This window comes from Lepisma saccharinum, chromosome 16 (genome assembly GCF_977018435.1).
Source record: "Lepisma saccharinum chromosome 16, izLepSacc3.1, whole genome shotgun sequence".
Classification (NCBI taxonomy): Eukaryota; Metazoa; Arthropoda; class Insecta; order Zygentoma; family Lepismatidae; genus Lepisma; species Lepisma saccharinum.
Window position 1 is genome coordinate 67,594,423 of NC_139244.1, and position 16,796 is coordinate 67,611,218.

A 16,796-nucleotide genomic window follows, 5' to 3' on the forward strand; every position below is an offset into this window, starting at 1 on the left:
CTCATTTTCTATTCTATGTGCAAATTCTTTGATGGCATTTGGTCCCATGTATAAGTGTGGTTCACTAGCTACACCATCCCGTATAATTATATAACAAAAGCTAGAAGGTTCATGTAACTGGTATGGTGTAATTGAAGATTCATCAGGATCTGGATTGCAGAATGCAAGGGGTTTGAGGTTTGATTCAAAATCACAGACTATATATGCTGGGTGTTCCAACAAGGCATCAAACTTTTTGAATTTTGCATTTTCACTTGGCATTGGCATCACCATATGAACAGGTTTATGGTTGCCACAGTATTTCAGATGCTCAATTAACTTGTTTTTAGCAATTTCTGCATTCACTTCCCGAACCCCATTCACCATTTTTCTACCATCAAATACAGTTAAACATCTTCTGCACAACTTAAACATTCTAATAGATTTGTCTAGTTGTGTTCTGACTAAAGCTTCAAGATTATGTATCAGAGTGTAATGGTGTGTGCCATCCCCTTCAATTAAAAGCAGATCAATCGGAACAGCAGAATCATCATCAAATGTACTGATTCTGAGAGGTGCTATCAAGCAATTGCCACGGCCAGTGCAACAAATAAATACATTAATAGATAATTGTTTACTATTGATATCCCGGGCCTTTTTTTCAAATTTATCAATATTCTGAACAGACATTGGATATTCTAAACCCTCCATTGCTTCATCAAAATTGTGTTCATATTGTTTATAATAAGTTATTCTCTCAGGATTCCTTGAAACTGGAAACAAAGCAGCTAAAATACACCACAAAAAGCATTTCTGGTCGGTATTTTCTATGTTAACCACGGCTCTTTTGTTTTTAATATTGGCAGGTAATGGCAGATATGTAGATCCTTGTATTGGGCTGAATTCAGAAATATTAACATATAACTTGTGTGGAGATCCGCATAGGCTCCATCCTGATTCTTTTGCTGCAAATTCAGAGTGTTTAATATTCAATTGATCTATCAAACTGCTTATTATTTTGTCTGAATTTGCATTTGAATATACAGGTACAGTTTCTGTTATGTGGGGCTGTGTAAATTTTGTGCCATTTGATTTCTTATATTGTGTAAACAATTTGAGGGACAGCTTATAAGAGCCATTTTGTGCATTTAGAATTGCCTGCACATCAGGATTTATACTGTTCAAAAAATTCTTAATACCACATTTTTTCTCTGATACAAACCGGTAATCCCTAAGTTGCCCATTAAAACTGCTATGGATAGGTGGTGCATAGCGTGGCTGCTTTGCCGGTCTAGCATTAACAGGTGTTTCATGCTTTCTTTTCAGACCAGATGTAGATGGTTGTGAGGGCAATGTTGATGACTGTACATAACAAGTATACTTGTGCCATTTGTAATATGCCTAGCTTAATATTTTATGGCATCTTGGACACATTTTTGTGGCCTTTCTGCATTTCTTAGAGTCACAAATATGCCGGTGCCTAGACCAATTAGAACTAGATATATTTTTATTACACTGATTGCAATATTTTTGTTTTGGCATTTTTATTGTTTATTTATATAAAATTTCTTGGTCCAAAAAAACAGAACTATGCCAAAACAATTATAACAGCAGTTAGTGGCTGAGCTGGTGCTTTTATACCCAGACAACAGCAATAACTAGGCTCTGGTAATCCCCAATATAAAATAATTTTGCTCTATTATGGTGTTGTACAACACACTTTACCAGGTTTCAGATCTGGGAGCTATCAGTTGTATATCAACTAGCAGTAATTATTCTCAAAATCTCACGTGTGGAGATATTATTTTGCCACATGTATTTCAATCTTACACATTTTATCAGGACTCAAACCCGAGCCTCTTGTTTACAAGGCAACAATATTAACACTTTGCAATCAGGGCAGGCTTCACATTTTATCAGGACTCAAACCCAGAAGCCTCCTGATTACAAGGCAATAAAAACCATGGGGCTATGCACCACACTCTACTGGGTCTCAGAACCCAGGAGCTATGAGCTTTATATCAATATACACATGGCGGAATCAATCTGAGGGGGGGGGGCTCATCATTTCTACACTAGAATTCAAAATTCCTGGGATTTTGACAGAAAAACATACTGTAAACAATAAGATCATATGGGAACTTGGCATAGTTTTAAGTGTAGGCAAATCTGTCTGTTGAGGCTTCTTCTTTTCTACACTAGAATTCAGAATTCTTAAAATTAAGAGCATATCACACTTGAAGAATTGGGGAATAGGGCCATCTTGACATAGTTTTAAGTGTAGGCAAATCGGGCTGTTTAATCATTTGAGCTCTTCTTTTCTACACTTATAAGTTGAGTTTATAATAGCACCAATTACACTACTTGTTTACAAGAACTTTATAAGATATCAATGCTATACATAAAAAAAATATATCATTGTTATCTCCTTCCAGGATAAAGCAAGTCTTTGTGTCTACAATTCTGAGCTTCAATTTTTGAAATTCATCATCTGATCAAATCACCTCCAAACGTAGAACATATAAGTGTCACTCTATGCGACCTTCCTTCAAGCACTCATTTGAGGAACTGTAACATTTACAAGCCTGCTCGTTAAGGAAGATGAAAACAGATACCTATTCACTGCTTCCAATTCAAAATGGCATCTATTATACATATCAGTGTCATTCCACAACTTTCGAATCTTTATAAGATTATATCATATTCAAAGTTCATTCGAGTCATAAAAGGCTTCTATATAACTTAAACATCCAAGTTATTATAACATTGCCAAGTTTAATGCTTTAAATGCAACAACCATTGTACAAATATATCACCATTCCATATTGCTAAATCTGTACTTATCTTTTTTCCATCCAGAGATCTTTTTTAAAGTCACAGACAACTAGTATTAGAGCAACTAGTTCAAGCCAGATTTTTTAGTATGAGTTATCTTCAATTGTTTTTGTTTTATATTTTTGTCCATAAGTGCTTAACAGCTTGAATGTTTGTGTAGTAAATGTACATATTTGCTCTGTTACAGCTATTTTACTATGTATATCACAATATACTTATCTAATGATTACAATTACCATTTTTTGAATGTTCATACAAAATACCAAGTATGACATCATATTATACATTGAACAATTTTAAAGAGTTGACCTTTGTATATGAACCTTGATGCCAATGCAAATATACATAGTTTCAATAAATTTAATTATAAATTTGTATGTATCATATCTTTTTTGTCTGAAAGAACACATATGATTTAAAATATTTGTTTTTCATTTTGTCAGTCAAAAATAACTGTTATGAATATGAATTCAGAATATTTCACAATTTGATAATTTTGTCATGATATACAAATTGGCTTTTTTTTTAAACATCATATTTAATGGAATAGGTTTAAGTAGTAATTTCAGACATTTAATTGTATTATTTGAATAAAATTTTGAGCAACCATATGACTAAATTATTATAAATATTGCACAAAAGTGGAACTTCGGACTTAGCCTAACCATTTTCAAATGTAGTTATGACAATGTATTATTTTTATTGTCATACTGGCGCTCAACAAGGGACGAACCCACAACAGATCTGAGCACTACTGAGACTTTTAACATATAATAATTAATATAATGCCTCTATAATTACAATCTGTTTTCATGTTCAGCATTATAATCAATTGAGTGTAACTGAATATTTGTTTTCCAACAATACAACAAGAACTTGTTCATCATGAACCAATACAAAGCAAACTATGCATAATGAATTTTTTAGTACATAATAATATTGAAAAAATTAAATTCAAGTTCGACATACCAACAATTATTATCTAGTGAAGTACCACATGAACCAATTTTACATAAACAATGTACCTACATAAAATTATTATTTATTATCAACCCATGAAGCACCATTCAGAACTTCATTCTCAACCTGAGAGCATAATTTTTATATTAATCTTTATTTAGCTAAAAAATATATTAATACTAATTTTCTACATGTAGAGTAAGTTACCTCTGATCTAAATTTCCCATTAGGAATTGATCCATTCATCTAGCAACATCGGCTAACAAGACAAAAATGTAAGTCCCTGCATCGAAAAGCAAACATCCTCAGATTTAGGGAGTGCTGAATATAAGATTTTTTACATCGCAAATGAATTCATGCAAGAAATGTATAAATTATGATGTGCACACAAAAATTATAAATCATAAATAACTGTTGTTCCTGAACTCGCAGCGTCACGGCTCGAACTTACTATTCAGCCCTTTGTGAACACATTTTGGAGCCATAATGCATTCTAGAATTTTTAAAGGAAAATAACTACTTGACTGAAGCTTGGATCAACACGTGAATCACTTTGCTCTTTCTCAAGTTCATTCCTATTTGAGCCTACGATTCAATTCTTGGAATCTTTGTGCTCTAGTAAATATTTTTCAAGCCAAAGCTAAATCTTAGCATTCAAAATTATTATGCACATGCCATCACATTATATTATACATTTTTTGCACTCCAAAATACAAATAACAAAGAATATTTGTTATATCAAATTTTTCCACCGTTCAACACAACTAAGGAACAAGAAATATGAATGAGGACCAATGTCGGATCATGAAGATCAACTTAAGGCAAACTCTACAGAGGAATACTTCATACCTGAACTAATGTTTCAAACTCAAGGAAAGAAGCACGAAAAGTGAGAAAATTTTGACATTAACAGCCGACAAAAGAAAAATTATGCACAAAGTACTGTGACTCACAGTACCACCTTTAACCAACAGCCTAAGACAAGAACTCAACCAACCAACCCTTATGGGTATGGTTGTGAAATGCTGCAGTATCTTTTGTCCTTCAAAACAACAAAATAAACAACATGTTATCATAAGCAATTTCATAATGCTAAAATTTAATATACGAACAATGAAAAGTAAAGAACTGAGGTCTTATATACCACCCTTGACACTCAGTCAATAAGAAAATCCCAACCAACCAACCCTTATGGGTATGGTTGTGAAATGAAGGAGTATCTTTTGTCCTTCAAACCAACAAAATAAATGACATGTTAGCATTAGCAATTTCATAATGCCAAATTAATAAACGAATAATGAAAAATAAAGAACTGAGGTCTTACATACCACCCTTGACACTCAGTCAATAAGAAACTCCCAACCAACCAACCCTTAGAGTTACTTCACTCTGTGGATGGTAAGTATAGATTAAATTATCCTGCAACAATATTTCAGGATGTATGGCAAATCAATCTTTGTTAAAATTAAAAAGCTTTGAAAGTCAGATGGGTATACAACTATAATAAGTTGTCAGCTTACATGTGGTCAAATGTTAACACGTGTGCCCAAATTACCGCACCTTCATTGTTAACAGTGTATTCCAACAGAAGAATCAGGCTGCTGAACAAAGTGAATAAATATGCATGAACCCCTTTATTAATATTCCCCTACTTTACCTAGACAACAGGTTACCATCGGGTGTGAGTGTTCTAACTACTCCCCCTACCATCACCGTGCAATCTGAGATAAAGGATATTAAATTCCAAATTATTATATTGAACCTTTTAAGGCTTGACGCTCCGAGACTTTTCTGTGTTTGGATGAAACCTGTCTTCGGTTTCTTCAACATCCCCTTATAACACTTCGAAGTCGACATGTCTTTACTTCACATGATATCGGAAGCTTGTGAACCTGTCCTTAGGCCACAAAGTTATACTTTATGTTCACACAGAACAAAGTAAAGTGTAATTATTTTCTTTAAACAAAGAATCTTTGATAATATTTTTCCAATTTTAGGGTTTGCATATGTGATTAGTTTATTTCAGCATTGAAACAGAACTATATTCATGACTCAACATGTCAAGCTATGTAACCACTGACCTTACTCCATCAACAATATCCAAACTAAAACATATACTGATACTGTCATGTGAAAGTATTCAAGATAACTCTTCGTATCAGATGTTACATGTACACAATAAAGTTATTTTGCTAAACTGTATGTTTCAAATTCACATACTAATAAAACTATGTATGTTTCATAACATATTTTTTCCAAACATGTGTTACCACATAAGAATGTTACAACACTCATAGTTCATATTACTGTACTTCTGAACTTAATCACGAATGATAAGCACTATAAGTATGTAACAATTTTTACCCATCAAGTAATTTTCAGTCACATATCTGATAAAATATAGTAAGGAATGTCTGCATGCTGCAACAATGCCTTTGAAAAGATACATTACAGGTAAGTAATCAAATGATTAAAATGTAAGTCTACAACATTACAAATTTGAAGTTAACTTTAACTTCATGACACCATCGTGATATCTTCTGCGTACATGTGTACGATACATGATCAAGCATGCTATCACAGTCAAAATACAATTATGAGAGGAGAAAGCATGGAATGCTTCAAAACGAAATTTTCTCCTCCATAATTTCAAACATCGCTGCCGGAATGTTCTTTTACGAACATGTTTAGGATGAGTTGTTACTTTTCTCCTTGCGCCTGGGCAATTGGTGAAAACAGTCTTACTAATTTCTTTCAATTTAAATTTGGTGCCTTTCCTTATTCTATCCTTCAACTGGACATTTGGAACACTTTGGGGAAACACCCCTTCACCTTGGTCTAGAATACCGTGAAACTTCTTGCCCAAAATCATTTGTGAAAGTTTCTTCTCTACTTGGTTTACAGGTAGCTTAATGCATTTTGAAACATAATCCACCTGAACACGAGAATAAGGTTCGATGATTTGACAAAGGTTTTGTTCCAACATTGTGTCATAAAGGCTTTCTAAATGTGCTTGAACAATTGGGTCATTTTCCAATTCTTCTTTAAACTTACCCACAGCCTCCTGAAAGTCTGCCAGAGATATTTTATGACTTGCTTGAGTAACACACTTCATAGCATCAATTGCACTTCCGGCATACTTCAGAGCCAGTTTCTCGCTTATGATCTTTTGCACATCTTCTGGTGTGTTCAACATTATTTTGGACAGCAGCATGTACTTCAATGCAGTCATGGCCTTTGAGCTTTCCACACTATCATAGCCTTCAAATGCTTCATAGAAGTAAGAGTATGCTGTTTTGAAGTCTCTCTCGCTAGCAGCATGAAGAATGCCTGACTGCATATCAAGCGATGCTTGTAGTTTTGGAGGGCAATATATTGAATTAGCTGTAGTCCAAACTGACGTAAGTGCTGCACGTGCTTTTGGAAGATTACTCAAGGCATGGTAAGTTTTACTTTCTAGAAGTTGAACCTCTAGCAATAACTTTTTGTCATCTAACTTTTTCAGTTCTTTTAATAAGGTCGATCCCAAGTGAAGATCTTCAGTAAACATTCCAGTGTCAAAATACAAAGCTATTAGGCAGGCTTCCAAATACTGCCGGAGGATAGTATTTTTATCTTGTTTTGCACACTCAATGCACTCCTTGCACAACTGAACTTTGCTGCCAATGCTGGCTTTCAGATCCAAGAACATGTCAACCAAAGCAAAAACCAATTTTGCTGCCTTCACCTTACTAATGGTGCACAGGAAGAGTATCGTCTGCTTAATAAGTTCAGTCAGTTCTTTTGCTTTGCCATCTCTCTTGTAAGTCTCTCCTAGTTTTAAGATACTTTGTTCTTTGCGACGAATTGCATCTTCTTCACTTTCATTTTCCTGTTCTTGCAGAAGCCTGGACAGATCATCTATTTCGTCCAACTTATTCGCGACTGACGTTGACTGGGCTCTTACCACACATATAACTGCTGCCATTTTTGTCTTTTTGCCCACCTCGAGTTCATCTTTGATCTCTTCTCTAAGCTCTGTACAAGTAGCTTTGATTTCACCTCTGAACACTCTGACTTCTGAGATACTAGTTTTAAAAATATCATTCTGCTCTGTCAATTGAGCATCAGTCTTTTCCTGATTAGCTTTGAGATCCTCCTGATTAGCTTTGAGATCCTCCTGATTAGCTTTGAGCTCTGTTTGGCCATCCTTGATAGCATTGAGAGCAGCCATAACATCTGCCAAGCAGAAATCACCCATTGGATCTGACATACTTAAAGGTAAAAACACCTAACCTCAGAAACCAGAACAAGAAGCAAAACAATACAAAGATTATTATAAGCTTGAACCTTTTCAACTAATCACCTGATGTCTCATAATCTTATATATATAACGACTTTGTCAGTATAATTCAAACTCAGTATCAGCACAATAGGTAGCTATGGTGCTATATTGAAAAGGAAATTTAAATTTACATATACTGATAACTTTAAAATTATTATATTGATAAAAATGAAAAAACAAAAACAAACTAGAAACAACAAAAATTACAATAGCATCAAATTATGCATTTGTTTACAAGAACTTTATAAGATATCAATGCTATACATAAAAAAAATATATCATTGTTATCTCCTTCCAGGATAAAGCAAGTCTTTGTGTCTACAATTCTGAGCTTCAGTTTTTGAAATTCATCATCTGATCAAATCACCTCCAAACGTAGAACATATAAGTGTCACTCTATGCGACCTTCCTTCAAGCACTCATTTGAGGAACTGTAACATTTACAAGCCTGCTCGTTAAGGAAGATGAAAACAGATACCTATTCACTGCTTCCAATTCAAAATGGCATCTATTATACATATCAGTGTCATTCCACAACTTTCGAATCTTTATAAGATTATATCATATTCAAAGTTCATTCGAGTCATAAAAGGCTTCTATATAACTTAAACATCCAAGTTATTATAACATTGCCAAGTTTAATGCTTTAAATGCAACAACCATTGTACAAATATATCACCATTCCATATTGCTAAATCTGTACTTATCTTTTTTCCATCCAGAGATCTTTTTTAAAGTCACAGACAACTAGTATTAGAGCAACTAGTTCAAGCCAGATTTTTTAGTATGAGTTATCTTCAATTGTTTTTGTTTTATATTTTTGTCCATAAGTGCTTAACAGCTTGAATGTTTGTGTAGTAAATGTACATATTTGCTCTGTTACAGCTATTTTACTATGTATATCACAATATACTTATCTAATGATTACAATTACCATTTTTTGAATGTTCATACAAAATACCAAGTATGACATCATATTATACATTGAACAATTTTAAAGAGTTGACCTTTGTATATGAACCTTGATGCCAATGCAAATGTACATAGTTTCAATAAATTTAATTATAAATTTGTATGTATCATATCTTTTTTGTCTGAAAGAACACATATGATTTAAAATATTTGTTTTTCATTTTGTCAGTCAAAAATAACTGTTATGAATATGAATTCAGAATATTTCACAATTTGATAATTTTGTCATGATATACAAATTGGCTTTTTTTTAAACATCATATTTAATGGAATAGGTTTAAGTAGTAATTTCAGACATTTAATTGTATTATTTGAATAAAATTTTGAGCAACCATATGACTAAATTATTATAAATATTGCACAAAAGTGGAACTTTGGACTTAGCCTAACCATTTTCAAATGTAGTTATGACAATGTATTATTTTTATTGTCATAGCCCCACACTTTCTTGATCCGGTCGTGAGTTGGGGTGAAGTGATCAGCATCATGCCCCTGACCGCCTTTTCTTCCCTAGGGTTTCCTCCAGGTATCCATGTCATTCGACAGTGGGTGGGCTCCAGGGTCGCTTCCAATGTTAGAAAAGTTCCCGGCTTTGAACCGGTCGGGGATCAAACCCGGGACCTGTAGCATGCTAGTCAGATGCGTTACCGACTGAGCCACCGCACCCATTAAAAAGCTACAAATAATAATAATCCTGTGTGTAACAGCCCATGAAGGGCCTTGGCTTACCTACCGGCTGTCGGTCTCCCTCCCACGCTTTCTTTTGTCACCTCTAAGCGTGGAGATCTTCAACCAGGATTGGAATAGTCAGGTGGTCAGCCCGATGTAGTACGTGACTGGATTACTTTTACTCATTCAAAGCTCCTCAATTTCCTCATGATGGTGGGTTGTCACCGGCCCTATAAACAGGCCGAAAATTCTCGGAGACTGAACCCCGGGTCGAACCTATGCCATCCCGCAGCGGCAATCCAAAGCAAGGTGCCTTACACCGTACGGCCTCGGAGGAGAACCCTAAATAATGTCTAGGAAAGCTACATACAATTTGCTTTTAATAACAGCAGCTCCAAAATAACCTATCCATTCTTGTCATGCCAAGTAATGTTTGATTTTGATTTGTTATATTTAACTTTCGTTTTATGCCACTTTTGGCTAATCGCGAAGACGAGGATGGGTGATGAAATGACAAAATTGATGAAAGGACATCACAAAGAAAGTAATGCACAGGCTGGGATCCGAACTCGGGACCTGTGGCGTCTTATTGCACTGTGCTAACCACTCCGCCACGGAGCTCTGCAAAGTAATGTTTGACCATACATTGTTCATGAAATAAAAACATAACATATACAGTGACTCACATTAGTAATCAAATACGTAGCATTTTGCTGCATTTCTTCACAATATTTGAAAATTAACAACATGTACTTAAATATAAACGATGGTTAAATTTATACGCATTTCTTAAAGTTGTATGTAACTTTTTTTTAAAATTTTGGGTGCCACAGCACTTAGGCTATTTTGCACCCGCCACGTTATACGGGGTGCAGCCCCTTACCATAACAAATAAAATAACAGTAATGTCGCATAACTGAAATATTAAAATATTCTGACTTAGGTTAAAAGCTGAGGCTGTAAAGAGGCACTCAGCACATATGACAGAAAGCAGGAGAACACACAGAATTATACTGGCCATAGGGCCAGTCGCAAGAGTCTCGTTAGTCTGGGAAGAGCAGTCCAGGGTGTACTACGTGGAATGAAGTTGAGGATTGGATGTAATACGTGGAAGGTCACCCCTTACACCCCTGTTACGTTTTCAAATCTGAAAATAGTTATTTATGTTTGGGTGTGAAAAAGAGATCACTTTAATATTCAGACAAATCGTGAAAGCCTTCTGTTTCTGTTAAGCTACGTTTCCATTCTGACAAGTTCCAGACCCATGACGCGCAACATGTGCCGGCGCATGTTGCGCGTCATTTAGTGCACTGTTTCCAATTCAAAACTACTTCTGCAAAATACGCCCGCAACAGCACCGGAGTGCAGGACTTGAGTGTAGCGTTGTTCCATTGTGCTTTAGAGTAGTCAGTGTTTCTTCTCTTGTATTGTAATAATTTGGTAGTGATTTAACTTGTGTAAAGATGAACAATACAACTATGGCGGGTTTTGTGGTTATGGCAGGCGCGTACCTTGAACTTCTAAAAAAAAGAGGCGAAAACGACCTAGATGGTGAATTAGAAGTTTTCTAGCGAAAATAAATTCGGAAGGAGCGTATAACTCGTTGATGAGAGACTTACGTCTTCAAAGTGGATACGAAAACTTTGTAAGAATGACTGTAAGTGATTTTGCATTGTTATTAAATCTTGTTGGACCACAGATTGTAGTCGCGTCGTCTGTTTCTACTCAAGTGCGCATGCCCCAGGAACTTGCTGCAGGCTGTTTCCATTGTCCGCGGCGCATGTTGTGCGTCTTAATCGTTTGGGGCATTTTTGTCCGCGGCACTTGCGCTGCGGCATGTTGCAGACAGTTTCGATTTCAACAAATGCTTGGCACATGCAGCGTCGCATGCCGCGCGTCATGTTGCGCGGCAAATTTGTGGTAATAGAAACGAGGCTTTACATAGTTTTTTTTACTGGTCAACTACAGTGCGGGGAAGGAACAATTGATGCTACTTCCTGACTACATTTGTTACCAGTAGCTGCATTGCTCCCTGACTGAAGTACGAAAAAAATTGGTAACAGAAACAAAAATACAACATTTGACGAACGGCAGCTATTTATTTTTACCGTACCTAACCAAAGGGTACAGGGAAATTGAATATGTTAAGTACATGTAAGCGTACCGTGGGTGACGCAATAAAACGTATTGAAAAGCAAAATGAGGTAGATTCCGTATCTCAGAAAATTCAACCAAGAGAAATAGGAGAACGAAATGAACGAGCTTCAGTATAAAAAATCAAGACCCTTTCCTCATCCCCACCCCCTTTCCAAACGAAGAGCTCCGAAAGCAGCTGTGCAACTTGGATCAGGCATTGGGACTGCTGTGCGGTTCAGTAGCGTTTCGTCCGAAAGCGAAATTTCTAGAAAAATGCTACAGTTCGTCTGCGACGGTTTAATGAGTTGCGTTTCGTCCGAGCCTGGCTGATGATGAGTCACACCTTGACTAACCACTGGCAGCGATGGAATTGGTGACTAGTATACCTCGGTTTACAACTTTTAAAACTACATTCCATAGACAGCGGAGTGCATGCTCAGACAAATTGTCGAGAGAGAGGTCCCGGGTTCGATACCCGGTGGAGGCACAAGTGGTTCGGATCCCACTTTAAACTGTAGGTCCAATCCCAATTAGCCTTAATGTGTATAAAGTGGACTTAAAACAACAAATCAAATCAAAACAAATCGTCGAGAGGAAGTGAATTTGGATCTAGAAATTTTAGTCATGGCAGATGGCAACTCTTTCTTACTATCTGACAACTATGAAGGTGAGATTTGCAATTTCCAGAGGGAAAGAAATATAAAACAACAAAAAAATATTTTCTTGGATGGAGCATTTAAGAGTGTTAGCAAGAGTTTGCTTCATTAAACACTATTAGGATGGTAGCCCTTGGACGAAACGCTACTTGGTCAGGTAACCGTAAGTTGCCTGTTCCTGGAATTCGGACGCGAAACGCAACGCCACGTGCTGTACACCTGGCGGTTCAGAAAGCGAAGATGAGTATGAGCGACGAATGCTGAAACTGATGAAGGGACACTCACAGAGAACACTCATGCGCAGGTCGGGATTCGAAACCGGGACCCCTGGCGTCGTAGCGCGCTGTGCTAACCACTCTGCCACGTAATATTTTTTTTATTTACTCATTTTTAGCTACTTCCTTTTAAACTAACTAACTAACTAACTAACAAACTCTCTAGCTTTCTTAAAACCGAAGGTTCATGGCTGCAGCAACACAGGACTTCCATCTGTCCCTATCTTGAGCAAGATCTATATACTCTTTTCCATCCCTACCGATTTCCTTTAGGTCCATCTCAACATTGTCCCTCCATCTTCGTCTTGCCCTTCCTACAGGTCTCTTACCATCTGGTTTCCCAACAAGAATTCTGTAAACTCCTCTTTCCTCTCCCATTCGTGCCACATGGCCTGAACACCTAAGTCTTCTTGATTTAATTATTCTAATAATATCTGGACATGAATACAAATTATGTAGTTCTAAATTATTTAACCTTTTCCACTCACCTGTCTCCTCATCGCTTTTAGGTCCAAAGTTTTTCCTAACTAACTAACTAACTAACTCTCTAGCCTTCTTAAACCCGAAGGTTCATGGCTGCAGCAACACAGGCCTTCCATCTTTCCCTATTTTGAGCAAGTTCTATATACTCTTTTCCATCCCTACCGATTTCCCTTAGGTCCATCTCAACGTTGTCCCTCCATCTTCGTCTTGGCCTTCCTACAGGTCTCTTACCATCAGGTTTCCCAACAAGAATCCTGTAAACTCCTCGTTCCTCTCCCATTCGTGCCACATGGCCTGCCCACCTAAGTCTTCTTGATTTAATTATTCTTACAATATCTGGACATGAATACAAATTATGTAGTTCTAAATTATGTAACCTTCTCCACTCACCTGTCTCCTCATCCCTTTTAGGTCCAAAGATTTTCCTAAGGATCTTATTTTCAAATACTCTCAATTTATGTTCCTCTTTCAATGTAAGGGACCAAGTTTCGCATCCATATAATACTACAGGCAAAATTACGGTTTTGTATATTTTAACTTTTAGTTTCTTAGATATTAAACGAGAAGACAAAAGTTTATGAAGAGAGAAGCAACATGCATTTCCTGAATTAAGCCTACTTTTTATTTCCTCTTTAATATAATTTTCATTTGTTAATATTACTCCTAAGTATTTGAAATTGGAAACTGGTTCAAACGAGTTGTTATCAATAATTAGATTTTGATTATTACCTAACACTTGGTTTCGGCCTGTAAGCATTTATTTAGTTTTCTCTTTGTTAACTTCGAAACCTATCTCTCTAGCAGTTTTGAAAAATATTTTAGCATTATTCTTAATTGTATTCACATCATCCCCCAGTAAGTCTACATCATCTGCATATGCTAACAACTGAGTCACACCATTTAATTTTAGTCCTTCTTTAGTTTCTTTTACCTTCCTAACAGCATATTCTAAGGCAAAATTAAAGAGCAATGGAGATAATGCATCTTCTTGTTTTAACCCATCATGAATTGTAAATTTGTCAGACATATTAATACCCACACGAATTTTACTTTCTGTTTCACTGGTGCATATTTTTATCATACTAACAAGCTTCTTAGGTATTCCAAACTCTACTAATACATTATATAATTTATCTCTTTTGACCGAATCATATGCTTTTTTGAAATCAATGAATAGCTGATGGACATTTTGATTATATTCCCACTTTTTTTCAAGTGTCTGTCTGATGTGAAAAATCTGATCTGTAGTTGATCTGTTGCGTTTAAATCCACATTGATAATCACCTATAATTTCATTAGCATATGGGGTTAGTCTTGTTAAGATAATGTTCGATAATATTTTATATGTTGTTGAGAGTAGAGAAATTCCACGATAATTATTGCAGTTCATTTTATCACCTTTTTTAAACACAGGAACAATTATGGATTCTTTCCACTGTTGAGGGGTTTCTTCTTTATTCCATATTAAACAAATTAATTTATGAATTTGACATATTAATGAATTTCCACCATATTTAATTAACTCAGCTGGTATTAAATCAATGCCAGGTGCTTTGTTATTCTTTAGCCTTTTAATAGCATCTTTAACTTCAGTCAAGTTAGGTTCTGGAACTAAAGGTTCTGCTGTGTGGACTTCACTTACTTCTGATTTATCTCCTACATGGACATTTAAAAGGTCATTAAAGTAGTTCTTCCATCTATTTAGAATATCGCTTGGGTCAGATAGAAAATCACCGTCTTTATCTTTTATCAAGTTTACTTTAGGTTGCCACCCCTTTCTAAATTCATTTACACCTTTATATAAATCTCTGATATTTTTGTTTTTGCTGTTTGTTTCAATTTCGTTAATTTTGCTTTTCATGTAATCTCTTTTTTTACTTCTAAACGTGCGGTTAACTTCTCGCTTTATTCTATTATAATTGTTTAGATTTGTATCATCAGAGTTATTTAACCACCGAAGTCTAGCCTTATTTCTTATTTCTATTAGATTATGACATTTATTATCAAACCATGGCTTACTTTTTCCCGGTTTACGGTATCCTATACTTTCTTTAGCTGCTGATTCTATTGCATTACGTATGTGCTCCCAATTCTTATTTACGTCTGTTTCATTTATATTTTCATCATCATTTAAATCCTGCAAAACATCGAATCTATTTGACAGTTTAATTTGGTAATCTTTCTTAATTCTTTCATCAGTAAACTTTCCTGTATCAAATTTTAGAACTTTTAGATTTTGTTGCTTATGATTTATCACTGAGAGTCTTTCTCTTAATTTAGCAATTACTAAATAATGGTCACTGGCACAGTCAGCACCTCTATGTGTAAGAACGTCAATTATACTACTATGCCTTCTCTTATCAATGAGAATATGATCTATCTGATTATGAGTTTTACCATTTGGAGAAGACCAGGTATATTTATGGATATCTTTATGTTTAAAAGTGGTACTTTTCACAATTAAATTCTTTGAGGTTGCAAAAGTAATCAATCTTATACCATTATCATTACTTAATTCATGAATACTTTCTTTACCAATCGTGGGTTTAAATGTCTCTCCTTTGCCAATCTGTGCATTACAGTCACCTAACAGAATCTTTATATCATAGTGAGAAAATTTATCAAAGACCTGTTCTAACTCTGTATAAAAATCATCTTTAGTATTATCATCTTTATCTTCCGTTGGTGCATGTATGTTTATTAAAATAATTTTACACCACCTACCCTGTAAAACTGCATATGATATCATATCATTAATAAATTCTACTGTTTTAAGAGCCGAGATAATTCTATTATTTATGAAGAAGCCTGTTCCAAAATTATGATTTTCAGTACCACCATAGAAAAAAGTATAATTTTTAGTTTTACAATTCCCTTCTCCTGGCCACCTAACTTCCTGGACAGCTACTACATCTACTTTATACTTAACTATCTCATTAACTGTACACTGAAATGCCCCAGGCCGGTAAAGGCTCAGAACATTCCAGGTGCCTAATTTAATATTCCTCTTCCTAACGTAGATCTTATCCCTAGTCCAGGGACCTCCCAAAGTAGTCCCCACCCGGAGATCCGAACGGGGGACTATTTTACCTCGGAATATTTTACCTTGGGAACATCCATGGCCTTATACTGCTGATTCTTGACATGGCTTTTTTACAGTGCAGAGTTGTCAGCTCTACGCCTAACCCCCAATATGAATGGAGGAACTACTACAGAAGACAAGCACAAACACATTAGACAGCACGATTACTACATAAGACGAACACAAACACATTAGACAGCACAACTACTACAGAAGACACAAACAAACACATCACAACTATAACACAATATAAACACAAACACACCACAACTACTACACAATATAAAACTACTACTACTACTACTAATAATAATAATAGGCTCCATGTCACTCACTGAGAAGAAAACTTTCTCTGAACTGACATTATTGACAGGTTACAAATATGTATATCCTGAGTTCCTGAACCCTTATCCAGGCGCACTTCT

At 35.6% G+C, this 16,796-nt stretch overlaps 1 protein-coding gene and 1 pseudogene across 1 annotated transcript in view; one reads left to right on the plus strand and one right to left on the minus strand.

The window, feature by feature from the left end:
- LOC146000618 (dipeptidase 1-like) overlaps nucleotides 1-16,796 on the plus strand; it is a 271,792-nt gene that overhangs the window by 208,210 nt on the left and 46,786 nt on the right. The window lies entirely within an intron of this gene.
- Nucleotides 6,266-7,741, minus strand: LOC146000135 (26S proteasome non-ATPase regulatory subunit 11 pseudogene; annotated as a pseudogene).